Source organism: Bos grunniens, chromosome 4, assembly GCF_055505025.1.
Source record: "Bos grunniens cultivar Pamir isolate PY7600 chromosome 4, Bosgru_T2T1.0, whole genome shotgun sequence".
Taxonomy (NCBI): domain Eukaryota; kingdom Metazoa; phylum Chordata; class Mammalia; order Artiodactyla; family Bovidae; genus Bos; species Bos grunniens.
The window spans coordinates 53,859,063-53,872,624 of NC_141168.1; the positions used below are offsets into that span (position 1 = coordinate 53,859,063).

The 13,562-nt window shown below is 38.2% G+C and overlaps 1 protein-coding gene across 1 annotated transcript in view; it reads left to right on the plus strand.

Moving 5' to 3' along the window:
- Positions 1-13,562, plus strand: part of PLEKHA8 (pleckstrin homology domain containing A8) — a 94,902-nt gene that overhangs the window by 1,621 nt on the left and 79,719 nt on the right. The window lies entirely within an intron of this gene.

Genomic DNA, 13,562 nt, shown 5'->3' on the forward strand with positions numbered 1-13,562 from the left:
TTTTAAAAATTCATTGAAAGAAAAGATCATCTCAAAAGATATGAAGAGATGGTTCACAGAAAAACAAACCGCAATACCCCTCAGGCACATGAAAAAAATATTCAAGCTCCCTTAACTGTAAAGCAAATACAGATATAAAGTAGCGTTTTCCACGTGTCAGAGCAGCAAAAATCAAAGTTTTATAACTTCCATAGAGGATAACTTGGCAACGCCTCCCCAAATTACAAATATGTACATAGTCTTTGACCTAAAGATTCCATTTCCTAAATTTATCCTACAGGTGTACCAACACAAGTGTGAAATAATACGAGTACAAGATTATCCATTGCTACATCCTTTATGCTAGCAAAGACTGCCAAGACTATGCCCATCAATAGAGAACTCTTCAAATATATAACTGCATATGCACAATGGAATGCTATCCAGCTATTTAAAAAATGAATACTGATCTATGTACTGATATGAAAGATTTCCAATCTATAGTAAGGGTGGGGTAGCCATGTGAAGAACACTGTGTAAATGTGTTACCAGTTGTGGGGGGAAATATGCCTGTACTCATTTGAAAACACACAGACTATCTTTGGAAGGATACCTAAGAAACTGTAATAGTAGATGTTACCGGGGAGAACTGGGTTACTGAATGCAGGAGAGGGAAGAAGACTTTTTTTTTTTTTTTTTTAACATCTTTGAATGTTAAGCCTGTGGTTGTGGTTTGCCAGGAGTGAAAGAATAGTGGGAGAGGGCTGGGGTAATCAAGGCAGATACTGCAGAATAGAGCAGTGGTCATAGAATCCTGGAGCACAAAGGGACCTGATTATGCATTTAATCCAACCATGGAAACTGTCTTTTTAACTTTTATCTTTATAATATAGTAGATTTTGTTTTTGTTTAGATAGAGTATAATTGGATCTTCATTCAGTCAGATGACTTCCCTGGTGGCTCAGATGGTAAAGCATCCATGTTCCATCCCTGGGTCAGGAAATTCCCTGGAGAAAGAAATGGCAACCACTCCAGTACTCTTGCCTAGAAAATCCCATGGACTGGTGTCCATCAGGTCGAAAAGAGTCGGACACGACTGAGGGACTTCACTTTCACTTTCAATCAGACACTCTTTGCCTTTTAATTGGAGCTCTTAGATCAGAGGCTCTTAAACCTGGGAACATTTGGCAATGTCTGGAGACATTTTTGTTGTCAGGATGGCAGAAGTGAAGGAGGTCTCTACTGGCACCTAGCACATAGAGGCCAAGGATGCTATTAAATATCCCAAAATACAAAATACAGGTCTCCACAACTAAGAACTGTGTTGTGCTGTGCTAAGTCTTTTCAGTCATGTTGGACTCTTTGGGACCCCATGGACTGTAGCCTGCCAGGCTCCCCTCTCCGTGGGATTCTCTTGGCAAGAATACTGGAGTGGGTTGCCATTTCCTCCTCCAGGGGATCTTCCCCACCCAGGGATCAAACTTGAATCTCTTATGTCTCCTGCTTTGGCAGGTGGGTTCTTCACCACTAGCACCACCTGGGAAGCCCCAGCTAAGAATTTTCCAGCCCTAAATGTTGGTAGCATCAGGGTTGAGAAACTCAGGTGTGCTGCTGCTGCTACTGCTAAGTGGCTTCAGTCGTGTCCGACTCTGGCTACCCCATAGACTGCAGCATACCAGGCTTCCCCGTCCCTGGAATTCTCCAGGCAAGAACACTGGAGTGGGTTGCCATTGACCATTTCTATTTAATGTAATTATCAATATGATAGGTTTTCAATGCAACATCTTGCTGCTGCTGCTGCTGCGTCGCTTCAGTCGTGTCCGATTCTGTGCAACCCCATAGACGGCAGCCCATCAGGTTCCCCCATCACTGGGATTCTCCAGGCAAGAACACTGGAGTGGGTTGCCATTTCCTTCTCCAATGCATGAAAGTGAAAAGTGAAAGTGAAGTCACTCAGTCATGTCAGACTCTTAACGATTCTGTGGACTGAAGCCTGCCAGGCTCCTCCGTCCACGGAATTTTCCAGGCAAAAGAGTACTGGAGTAGGGTGCCATTGCCTTCTCTGAACATCTTGCTACTTCTATTTATTCTGTTCTTTTTTGTTTGCTTTTTGCTCTTTCCTTTGAAGAATTGTTTTCATATTCCATTTTACAACCATTATTGTAAATAATGAGAAAAACAAAGTTCAGTTCAGTTGCTCAGTCATGTCTGATTCTTTGTGATCCCATGGACTGACAGGGGAGCCTGGTGTGCTGAAGTCCATGGGGTTGAAAAAAAAAATTATTAGCCATACTGGTTATTTTTTTTTTATTTTCCTAGAATTTACAATATGCATCTTAAACTTATCACTGTCTACCTTCTAGTACAATTTCAGACATAATGCAGAACACTTTCAACCGTATACCCATCATCCACCCCATTTTTCCTGCTACCGCTGTCATTTGTTTAAATGCAGTTTATATGATAATGAGCTCTTTCAAGTTTTGTCTGAAAATGTCATCACTTCACTTTCATTTTTGAAACTTTTTTTGGGAAACATAATTTTTGGTTGAGAGCTTCGTGTTTTTCAGCACTTTAAAGGTACCATTCTATTGTCATAAATAGTCTATTGTCAAACAAGACTTGCAAAGTTTCTGAAGGAAAGTCTGTTTGATTGTATTTCTCCCTCTGTACATAATATGTCCTTTTTTTCTCCTATGGTGGATTTTAAGAGTTTTTTCTTTGACACAGGTTTTGAGCAATATGGTTATAATGTACCTTGGTCTGTTTTTTTGTTTGTTTGTTTTTCCTATGTTTATCCCATTGGGGCTTACTGAGCTTCTTGGATCTATACATTTATAGTTTTCATCAATTAGGAAACATTTTGGCTGTTATATCTTTAAATATTTTACCCATTGTACCCTGTCCTTCCCAAATTCAGAGACCCCAATTATAATTTATTAGACCCCTTGATATTGTCCCACAGATCACTGAGAATCTGTTCTTTCCCTCTCCCTACTACTCTTTATACTCTCTTCATTTTGAATAATTTCTGTTGATACTTCTTCAAGTTTTCTTATCTTTTCTTCTGTAGTCTCTAATCTACTAATGGTTAATACTGTCATGAAAGTTTATTTTTCTCTTTGTTTTTATTTTTTCAAAGGGGCTTTTATACTTCTCCTGGTCTGAGGAATCCCTTAATCCCTCTTCATCCCCACAGTACACATCTCAGGTCTACAGACTTCACTTGGCCTGGTTGAGATCTGGACCTGACCATCTCTCACAGCTTCAGCAACCAGGCAGAGTGAAGCAAAGTCGCACAGTAAAAGGAATTAAATGCCACCTGTCAATTGAAGTTTTATGTAAGATACTTTATTCTTTATCTCTCTTAAATTCTACTCTTCTTTTTAGACTATCCATTTCTCATACACATTTTCCTTTAAATATCAGATCATATATATTGTAATAGCTGTTTTAAAGTCCTCATATGCTAATTCCATCATTTCTATTTTTAGTCTTTTATTGGTTGTTTTATCTCCTGATTCTTTGTCTCTTTTGTAATTTTTCATTGGATGTCAGTCTTTGTGAATTTTAGGTCATCGAGTGATGGATTTTTTCTTATATTTCTTTAAAGGTTGTTGGACTTAGTTCTTAAGAATCATTTTCACACGAGACATGTTTATAAACTGTTTAGAACCTTCCTAGGGTGGCTTTGGGCTTCCTGGGTGGCTCAGTGGTAAAGAATCCACTTGCCAGTGGCAATCCACTCCAGTATTCTTGCCTGGAAAATTCCATGGAGAGAAGAGCCTGGTGGGCTGCAGTCCATGGGGTTACAAAGAGTCAAACACAACTGAGCATGCGCACAAGGTAGCTTTAACTCTGACTCCTTTGGTTTTTACGAAGGTATGATTCACCTATTGGCTCTGATGAATGTTCCATGTGATCAGTCAGGTGATTCTGGCTGGTAGGAATTTGGACAATTCTCAGTTTTGTGCGAGCTTTGGGAATTTTTTGTTGCATAGCTATGCAACAGTTGTTCTTTCCTCAGGAGTTATTCTTTGCCCTCCCTTGTGGTGACTTACCATATGCATGCACAGATTGGTCTTCTCTCAGTGACTCAAGAAAAATTTTATGCAAATTTCTGGGCTTTATTCTGTTTAGTTTTCTCTTCTCCAGAGCTCTGCCGACAAATTCTAGATGCTTTGACCTCCTTCAACTCTGATCTCTGTTTCTTCAATCCTACAAGACAAGTGGGCTCTGTTTTGTTTTCCTTCTTTTTTATCATGTATGGTTCATGAATTGCCTCCAAACAGAAGAAAATTGGGGTAACTGCAGGTTTTATCTTATTTGTTTCCTTTCTCTTGAGAATCCCAGTCCTGTTCTTCTAGTTGCTCATGGGTTGTCCAATGTCTGACAAAATTTGTTTTATATATTTTGTCCAGTTTTCTAGTTGTTCACAATAGGATAGCAAGTCCCATAGCAATTCTTCCTTTGTTGACAGATGTGGAAGGCAAGGAACACTAGTCTTAATGCCCCTAAGGAACCAAATATCCAGATACAACTAGACTCACCTACACTGCAGGAAGATTCTTCACCAGCTGAGCCACCAGGGAAGCCCTAAGAACTGTAAATGCATAGTTTATACTTACAGAACTTCTTCAACATACTGATATCACAAGGAACATTTATTGGACACTTGTACCAGGAATGCACTATTGCTGCAAAGATGAAAAAGGTATATCATTCCCACCTTTCAAGAAATTAGAGGCAAGCAGGGAAATAATAATTAAGTATAGAGGTCATATATGTATATATTGTATGTTGCTGTCAGGGTAATATAAGAGTTATGCATAGATAAATACATTAATTTAGCATGTTGAGAAATATAAACAAATTTAAAAGATAATCATAAATGAGGATTAACCAAACCCAGACCACCTAAAAAAATACACTGATGCTAGGACTTGCCTGGTGGTCCAGTGGCTAAGACTCTGAGCTCCAAATGCAGGGGGCTCAGGTTCGATCCCTGGTCAGGAACCTACATGCCACAACTAAAACCCAGCACAGCTGAATAAATAAATATAAGACTATTTTTTAAAAAAATTGATGATGATTTTGCCTTTTCTTCAACCAGTGTTACTGGTTGTCTAAAGACCCCTATGCAATGATTTTGAGGAGCTGAAGTGCATGTGTAATTGAGAAATGCATTTAACACATTGCATGTAGAGGTATTTTCCACTTAGTACTTCTTTTAGTGTAATTACAGGAGGAGGAAAAAGATCTATCATTGGGTAACTCTCATGAGGATGAATGACAGACGATATTATGTGAGTGAGACACTTATGTATGGGTAAGAAAGCCTGCGTAACTGCTTTGTATGTAATCTTATGAGAACCAAGGAAAGGAGATGACAGGATGCCATGGGAAAAAGAGAATGAAAAGCACTAGTTAAGATTAGTCAGCCACCTGCGTTAATCCTATGACAACCGTGTTTAGGAGGTTAGTTTTCTGAATTTGGTTACCATGGTAACAAACCTTTAGAATGCCCTTGAAACAATTTACAGAATGACTGCCCATATTGAGTATAGGCAACACTGAGAGAATATAAGTATGCATATCTATTTTAAAATTATTTTTAGAATTTAAATGATCAATCTGACCTTTTAAATATGCAGTTTAGACAACCATAAATTGTATTTTAGCCGAAAGGTATAAAATCCTACTCATATAATTAGATGATGGGCTTGTAAGTTTAATTATTCAAATGTATCATCTCAATGAGTGGCTCCTCTTTAATTTTGAATAAGATAGCAGTTCATGAATGTTCAGGACCTGGTTTTAGAAACAAATTATATATGCTTGACATTCATTGCTGCAACTTTAGGACTCATTCATGGGTTTAGCCAACTGAGCATATCATTTAAAGGACAGTTGCTGAAACTTCATCTTATGATCATCAAAGAGCAGACTAGAAGATTCTATAATCAGACTTAGGAGTTTCAACCTAATCCTTTCTTGCTGATATGTTTTCCTAGTTTACAATGTGTAGAAAAGGTTGACCTCGTGCTATGTATGGTTTTAAAACAGGGTTTGCTTTGAATACTCTAGTGACACCTGTAGCCACCTTTTAATAGATGAAAGCTCATTTTGAATTGTAAATGTTGAGCCTTTTATGTTGACAATTTTAACATCACTGCTCACTTGAGATAATATGACTCTATCAGAAGTTACTATTAGTTATTTTCCAGTTCTTCAGAAAAAAAAAGTCTGTCTAAATTGCTGTAGAAATTTGGGTTTCAATTAAAAGATTTCCTTCATGCTCTTAGTGATTAAACAATGATTTCACCTATTGAGAGAATTTATGAAATTTCTGATTCTAGTGAGAGTATTTTGTTTGGGGTACTCTTTTGTGTTCTATGAAAGACCAAAAAATTCATATTATTTCATTTTTTGTCAGTTTAATTTCAGAGAACTGACAATCTAGATATATAGAGATACTTTAGTTCTTAAATCTATGATTATTCTTTCTTTTCCATTGACTTTCTACCTTAATCATAAACCAAGTTCTATGTTTTTACTATTCTTATATATCCCTTATACCATTATTCTGTTCTTATTCTATCTCTTATACCATTGGCTCTAGCTCTTACATGTGCAAAGGATTTGACCTTTTGCATATGTAGAGTGATTTATTCCTGAGAACTGGAAGCTGGGTTTGGTTCTATTTGAATTTCAAAAAGCACTGCTCATATTTTTTGAAACAAAAATTAAAAGCAGAGATTATTTTGCCATCATATGAATTTCTAAGCTTACTGATTTTTCTTTACCATGAATACAAAGAAAGTATTGAGCTTTAAAAATTATTAGAAAATTTCAAGAATAGCCAAACACATAGAGGAAGTACACTGTTAGCTTAGGGGCTGGGGGGAAAGTACTACCAGTGGGTATAGGATTTCTTTTTGGAGTAATGAAAATGTCCTAAAATTGTAATGAATATAATTCTGCAAATGTACTAGGATTTCTTGAAATGTAAAAAAAAAAAAAATCAGTGTACTACAAATTAATTTTTATAAAAAATGAAATAATATACCTCACCAAAAAAAAATGAATATTAGAAAACCAAAGATCATTGCCCAGTTTGAGGGAAATAGGTGAACAATAAAGAGTTAATAATTTTAAGGAATTATTGCCATAGTAGTAAAATGTTGAGAAAAAAAAGTCCTAGGAATAGAATTGATTTACTGTTCAGTCTTAATGTGAGAAAGAATCAATTAACTTTAGTAGGCTGTTTAATTTTCTTTAAAGCCTGTGATTTAAAACAAAAACTTGAATTACTACTGGATGTGGTATGACATTTTGTAAAAAGATCTTATATTATAAAATGTAGCCAAAATAGTACAAGACAAAACTTGTGATTAGTCTCCAGGAACCACTGGTATAGAGGTAACAGGAAAGAACAATTATGCTGGGAGGAAATCTGGCCATTCAAATGAGGATTTCACTGAAAAATCCTTTTTAAGTTCTTCCCTATTTTCCCACAAGTAAAATGCTGTTTCTCATTTTAGGGCAAATCTGTACTTGTACAACTTCTTCTCCTGGTTATTCCCCAAAAGTATAATTACCCATTTAATTAAATTTAGCTATTAACTTAAGAACCAACTTTTTAAAACCTAGGATATCTGATGGAGAAGGCAATGGCAAGCCACTCCAGTACTCTTGCCTGGAAAATCCCATGGATGGAGGAGCCTGGTAGGCTGCAGTCCATGGGGTCGCTACGAGTCGGACACGACTGAGCGACTTCACTTTCACTTTTCACTTTCATGCAATGGAGAAGGAAATGGCACCCCACTCCAGTGTTCTTGCCTGGAGAATCCCAGGGATGGGGGAGCCTGGTGGGCTGCCGTCTATGAGGTTGCACAGTGTCGGACACTACTGACGCGACTTAGCAGCAGCAGCAGCAGCAGCAGCAGCAGGATATCTGAAAGAGAATGTATACCACACAGAAAAGCTGCCCAGCAGTCCCAGTAAATGGGATCATAAGCATAAAGAACCAGCAATATGTAATTAAATGTCATAATGTCCTACTCTTCTTATTATTGTTCATTCACTAAGTCATGTCCCACTCTTTGCGACCCCATGACTATAGCCTGCCAGGCTCCTCTGTCCAAGGGATTTCCCAGGCAAGAATACTGGAGTGGGTTACCATTTCCTTCTCCAGGGGATCTTCCCTAACCAGGGATTGAACCTGTGTCTCCTGCATTGGCAGGCAAATTCTTTACCACTGAGCCAACCAGGGAACCCCCTACTCTCTCGTATCCAGAGGTAAAAATTAAATTCAGAGTTATATTAACACAAAATGCACTCTAGCAAAGTAAATCCAACAAATGAATAAGAAAATGTTATAGGAAATTGGAACTAAGCCCCAAAGGATCTCCCTGCCCTTCATTCTTTACCATAATGAAAACTATCCCTCAATACCACAATTTACATTGTGTATGGAATTGTTTTTACTGTAACCATTTACTAAAGAAATTATCTTTATCCTACTTATTGTGGAATTTTAAATTAATGAAATGACTTGTAAATTCCCTGAAATCCCCAAGTGGGATATAATTTACCTGGTACTAGAGACCAAGGAGACAGCATTCAACTTTACTCTGGGTTTTTAGAATAAGACCTCAGCAAACATCTCATGTCATTTGCTTTTAGATCACAAAATAAAATTGATGGTAGTCTAGCTCACAGGCACTTAGATTGGTTTTGTAAATTATTGGCTGACTCATACTCACTAAAGGCATCCATTTTATGCCAGAGGCTTTATTAGCAGTACAGGAACACAAAGAGCAGATAAACAGAGGAGTCCACAGAGGCTGCTAGGTGTTGCAGACCTCCTGAAGCCTTCCTACCGTTTTTATCCTTCCCCTAAAAATAATCTATGCATATCAAAAGGAGCCACTTAGTCCTTTGGCAACCCTCAGGCAAAAGGGGTAAAGAAAGGTTATTGTTGGTTTTACATAGAGGACTAGGAGAAGGCAATGGCACCCCACTCCAGTATTCTTGCCTGGAAAATCCCATGGGCAGAGGAGCATGGTGGGCTGCAGTCCTGAGCAACTTCACTTTCACTTTTCACTTTCATGCATTGGAGAAGGAAATGGCAACCCACTCCAGTGTTCTTGCCTGGAGAATCCCAGGGACGGGGGAGCCTGGTGGGCTGCCGTCTATGGGGTCGCACAGAGTCGGACATGACTGAAGTGACTTAGCAGTACATAGAGGACTACTGGGAAATTTTACCTAAATTAAAAGTGAAACACAGAAAAGTGAGCTAAGTAGAGAATGACAAACTCCAAAATGACAAAAATGAAGTCTGACTGCACGGTAAAGAAGTTTCCAGAGAGAGGAAGTCATGCACTGGACAGAGCATTTCAATAACTGATACAAAACTATAGCCACATACACACATATACACACATACACACACAGACACACTATATACAAACACATATTATATATACATCCAGTTTATAGTTTATACACAGTACATAGTTTGCACTATATAAATATATATATGCACATATATACATCTATATATGTTTAAGAGAATCGTTTTCTTTTTTTCCTAAATCTCAACTGTATGTTCTTCTAAAGGAGTGGGGTTGTAGATAATTCCGAAAAAAAATTATATATAGAAGAATAAATTTGGGGAAAGTCTGAGCTCTTTTCTCCTTTTATTAGAAAAAATGTACACAAAATAGCTTTACTATCTAACATTCTGCTGTAAGAATTTAGTCATAAAAAATTTCTAACCCTAGGAAAAATGGTATCTCTACACAACTTATCCTTTAACAGTATATTCCTTTTTAGGCACAATTAGTTGCCCCAGTGCCTAATGTTTTCCAAAATGCAAAAAAAAAAACCAGTATTTATAGAAGAAAAAAATATAGGAGACTGCATATTCAAGGGCAGAGAATGAGTGAAATTAACTGTCTTTCAAATTAAGGTTCTTACACCACCTGCATCAGTACCATCTAGCAAGTGGGCTAAAATGCAGATTCGTGGCATTAATCAGAATCTCTAGGGAAAGAGTTAGGAATCTGCACTCTAAACACAAATCCCACATGATTGTAGTGTACATGAAATTTGAATCATTGCTACATTTCTACAGCTTTTAGAAACCGAAGCATGCCTCTCATTACGTTTGAAGACTGAGCTATGAAACCAGTGTTTGCCAAGGTCTCTTTCTGTTACTAATCTGGAGCAAGGAGCAGGAAGTTGCATAGTTAAAGCTAAAAGCAGAGGCAAAATAGTGTTTTAAAGAGAGAAAAGAATTTACCTTCAAATCCCTGGTAGTTCAGTTGGTAAAGAATCTGCCTATAATGCAGGAGACCCTGGTTTGATTCCTGGGTTGGGAAGATCCACTGGAGAAGGGATAGGCTATGCACTCCAGTATTCTTGGGTTTCCCTCATAGGTCAGCTGGTAAAGAGCCCCCAGTATTCTTGGGTTTCCCTCGTGGCTCAGCTGGTAAAGAATCCTCCTGCAATGTGGGAGACCTGGGTTTGATCCCTGGGTTGGGAAGATCCCCTGAAGGGAAAGGCTACCTACTCCAGTATTCTGGCCTGGAGAATTCCACGGGCTGTATAGTCCATGGGGTCACAAAGGGTTAGACACAACTGAGCAACTTTTACAAAGGCTCCAAACCCATATGTAACAATGTATGGATTTCTTTGTACTAAAAGGGAATATGCAAATCCTTCTAATTAGAATGCTACAGATATTAAGAGATAGAAGTACTATAATTATAATGTTTTCAAATGGGCATATTAATTTATATTCATGTTTGACATTTCAGATTTTAATTCAAACTAAAGCGGGTAAGAAAAAAATTAAAACAAAACTCTTATGTCTGGGTGCTCTGCATCTCTGGAAAATAAGTCCTTTGTTTTTTTTTTCCCATAGTTATTATTGTAATGACAATTTGCTTTTTTTTAATTGAAATGTAATTTATAATATTGTGTTAGTTTCAGGTGTACAGCAAAATGAGTTAGTTATACATATATTTTTTTATTCTTCATTATAGGTTATTACAATATAATGAATATAATTCCCTCTGCTATACAGTAAATCTTTATCTATTTTATATACAGTGGTGTGTATCTGTTAATCCCTTGGTCTTAATTTATCCCTCCCTACATTTCCCCTTTGGTAACTACAAGTTTGTTTTCTATGTCTGTGAGCCTGTTTCTGTTTTGTATCCAGATTCATTTTTATTATTTTTGAGATTCCACATATAAACAATATCACATACTATTTGTCTTTCTCTGTCTGGCTTATTTCACTCAGGATGATAATTTCTAGGTCTATCCAGACAACTTGCTTTTTTATGAGAGGTGAAAGGTATTATTTTTTCCCATAACATTTCACCAAGTTTCTTTTTCTCCTCTTGTAGTTTCCAAACAACACTGAGAAGTCACCCATGTCCTCAATTCAGTGGACGGATAGCATGCTGATATATAAATAGCATTATAGATGTAAGCAATATCTTGTATCACAAATAAGAGGAAAAGTACAAATTCATTTCTACAAGGAAAGATTCAAATGGCTAATGACCCATCTGAATCAGAATCATCTTTTCTTGTTTTTATAGCAACTCAGAATTTCATTTAATTACATAAGAAATTTTATAGCACTAATTTCCTCACTAGGCATTATTGTTTTACTGATTGATTTGGCTGTGCCAGGTCCTAGCTGCAGCACGTGGGATCTTTCAGCTGCAGCATGTGAACTCTTAGAGTTGCAGTATGTGGGATCTAGTTTCTTGTCCAGGGATCAAACCCAGGCCCTCTGCATTGGGAGCTCGGAGTCTTAGCTTCAGGACCTCCAGGCAAGTCCCTTAGAAAGCATTAATCATCATAATGCCTACCCGTGACATAAAATAAACTTCTAAACCAAAACATTAATGACAACTACAACCAAAACTAAACACCACATAGCACTGCCCAAAAGTTCACCATTAACTATTGCCCTCAAATCAGTTCAGTCCAGTCGCTCAGTCGTGTCCACCTCTTTGCGACCCCATGAATCGCAGCACGCCAGGCCTCCCTGTCCATTACCACTCCCGGAGTTCACTCAGACTCATGTCCATTGAGTCAGTGATGCCATCCAGCCATCTCATCCTCTGTCATCCCCTTCTCCTCCTGCCCCCAGTCCCTCCCAGCATCAGAGTCTTTTCCAATGAGTCAACTCTTCGCATGAGGTGGCCAAAGTACTGGAGTTTCAGCTTTAGCATCAGTCCTTCCAAAGAAATCCCAGGGCTGATCTCCTTCAGAATGGACTGGTTGGATCTCCTTGCAATCCAAGGGATTCTCAAGAGTCTTCTCCAACACCACAGTTCAAAAGCATCAATTCTTCGGTGCTCAGCTTTCTTCACAGTCCAACTCTCACATCCATACATGACCACTGGAAAAACCACAGCCTTGACTAGATGGACCTTTGTTGGCAAAGTAATATCTCTGCTTTTGAATACGCTATCTAGGTTAGTCATAACTTTCCTTCCAAGGAGTAAGCGTCTTTTAATTTCTTGGCTGCAATCACCATCTGCAGTGATTTTGGACCCCAAAAACATAAAGTCTGACACTGTTTCCACTGTTTCCCCATCTATTTCCCATGAAGTGATGGGGCTGGATGCCATGATCTTAGTTTTCTGAATGTTGAGCTTTAAGCCAACTTTTTTACTCTTCTCTTTCACTTTCATCAAGAGGCTTTTTAGTTCCAATTCACTTTCTGCCATAAGGGTAGTGTCATCTGCATATCTGAGGATATTGATATTTCTCCTGGCAATCTTGATTCCAGCTGTGCTTCTTCCAGCCCAGCGTTTCTCATGATGTATTCTGCATATAAGTTAAAAAAGCAGGGTGACAATATACAGCCTTGGCGTACTCCTTTTCCTATTTGGAACCAGTCTGTTGTTCTATGTCCAGTTCTAACTGTTGCTTCCTGACCTGCATATAGGTTTCTCAAGATGCAGGTAAGGTGGTCTGGTATTCCCATCTCTTTCAGAATTTTCCAGTTTATTGTGATCCACACAGTCAAAGGCTTTGGCATAGTCAATAAAGCAGAAATAGATGTTTTTCTGGAACTCTCTTGCTTTTTCGATGATCCAGCGGATGTTGGCAATTTGATCTCTGGTTCCTCTGCCTTTTCTAAAACCAGTTTGAACATCAGGGAGTTCATGGTTCATGTATTGCTGAAGCCTGGCTTGGAGAATTTTGAGCATTACTTTCCTAGCGGTGAGATGAGTGCAATTGTGTGGTAGTTTGAGCATTCTTTGGCATTGCCTTTCTTTGGGATTGGAATGAAAACTGACCTTTTCCAGTTCTGTGGCCACTGCTGAGTTTTCCAAATTTGCTGGCATATTGAGTGCAGCACTTTCACAGCATCATCTTTCAGGATTTGAAATAGCTCAACTGGAATTCATCACCTCCACTAGCTTTGTTCATAGTGATGCTTTGTATGATGCTTCACTTTAATGTGAAGTCAAGTAAGGCCCACTTGACTTCACATTCCATGATGTCTGGCTCTAGGTCAGTGATCACACCATCGTGATTAC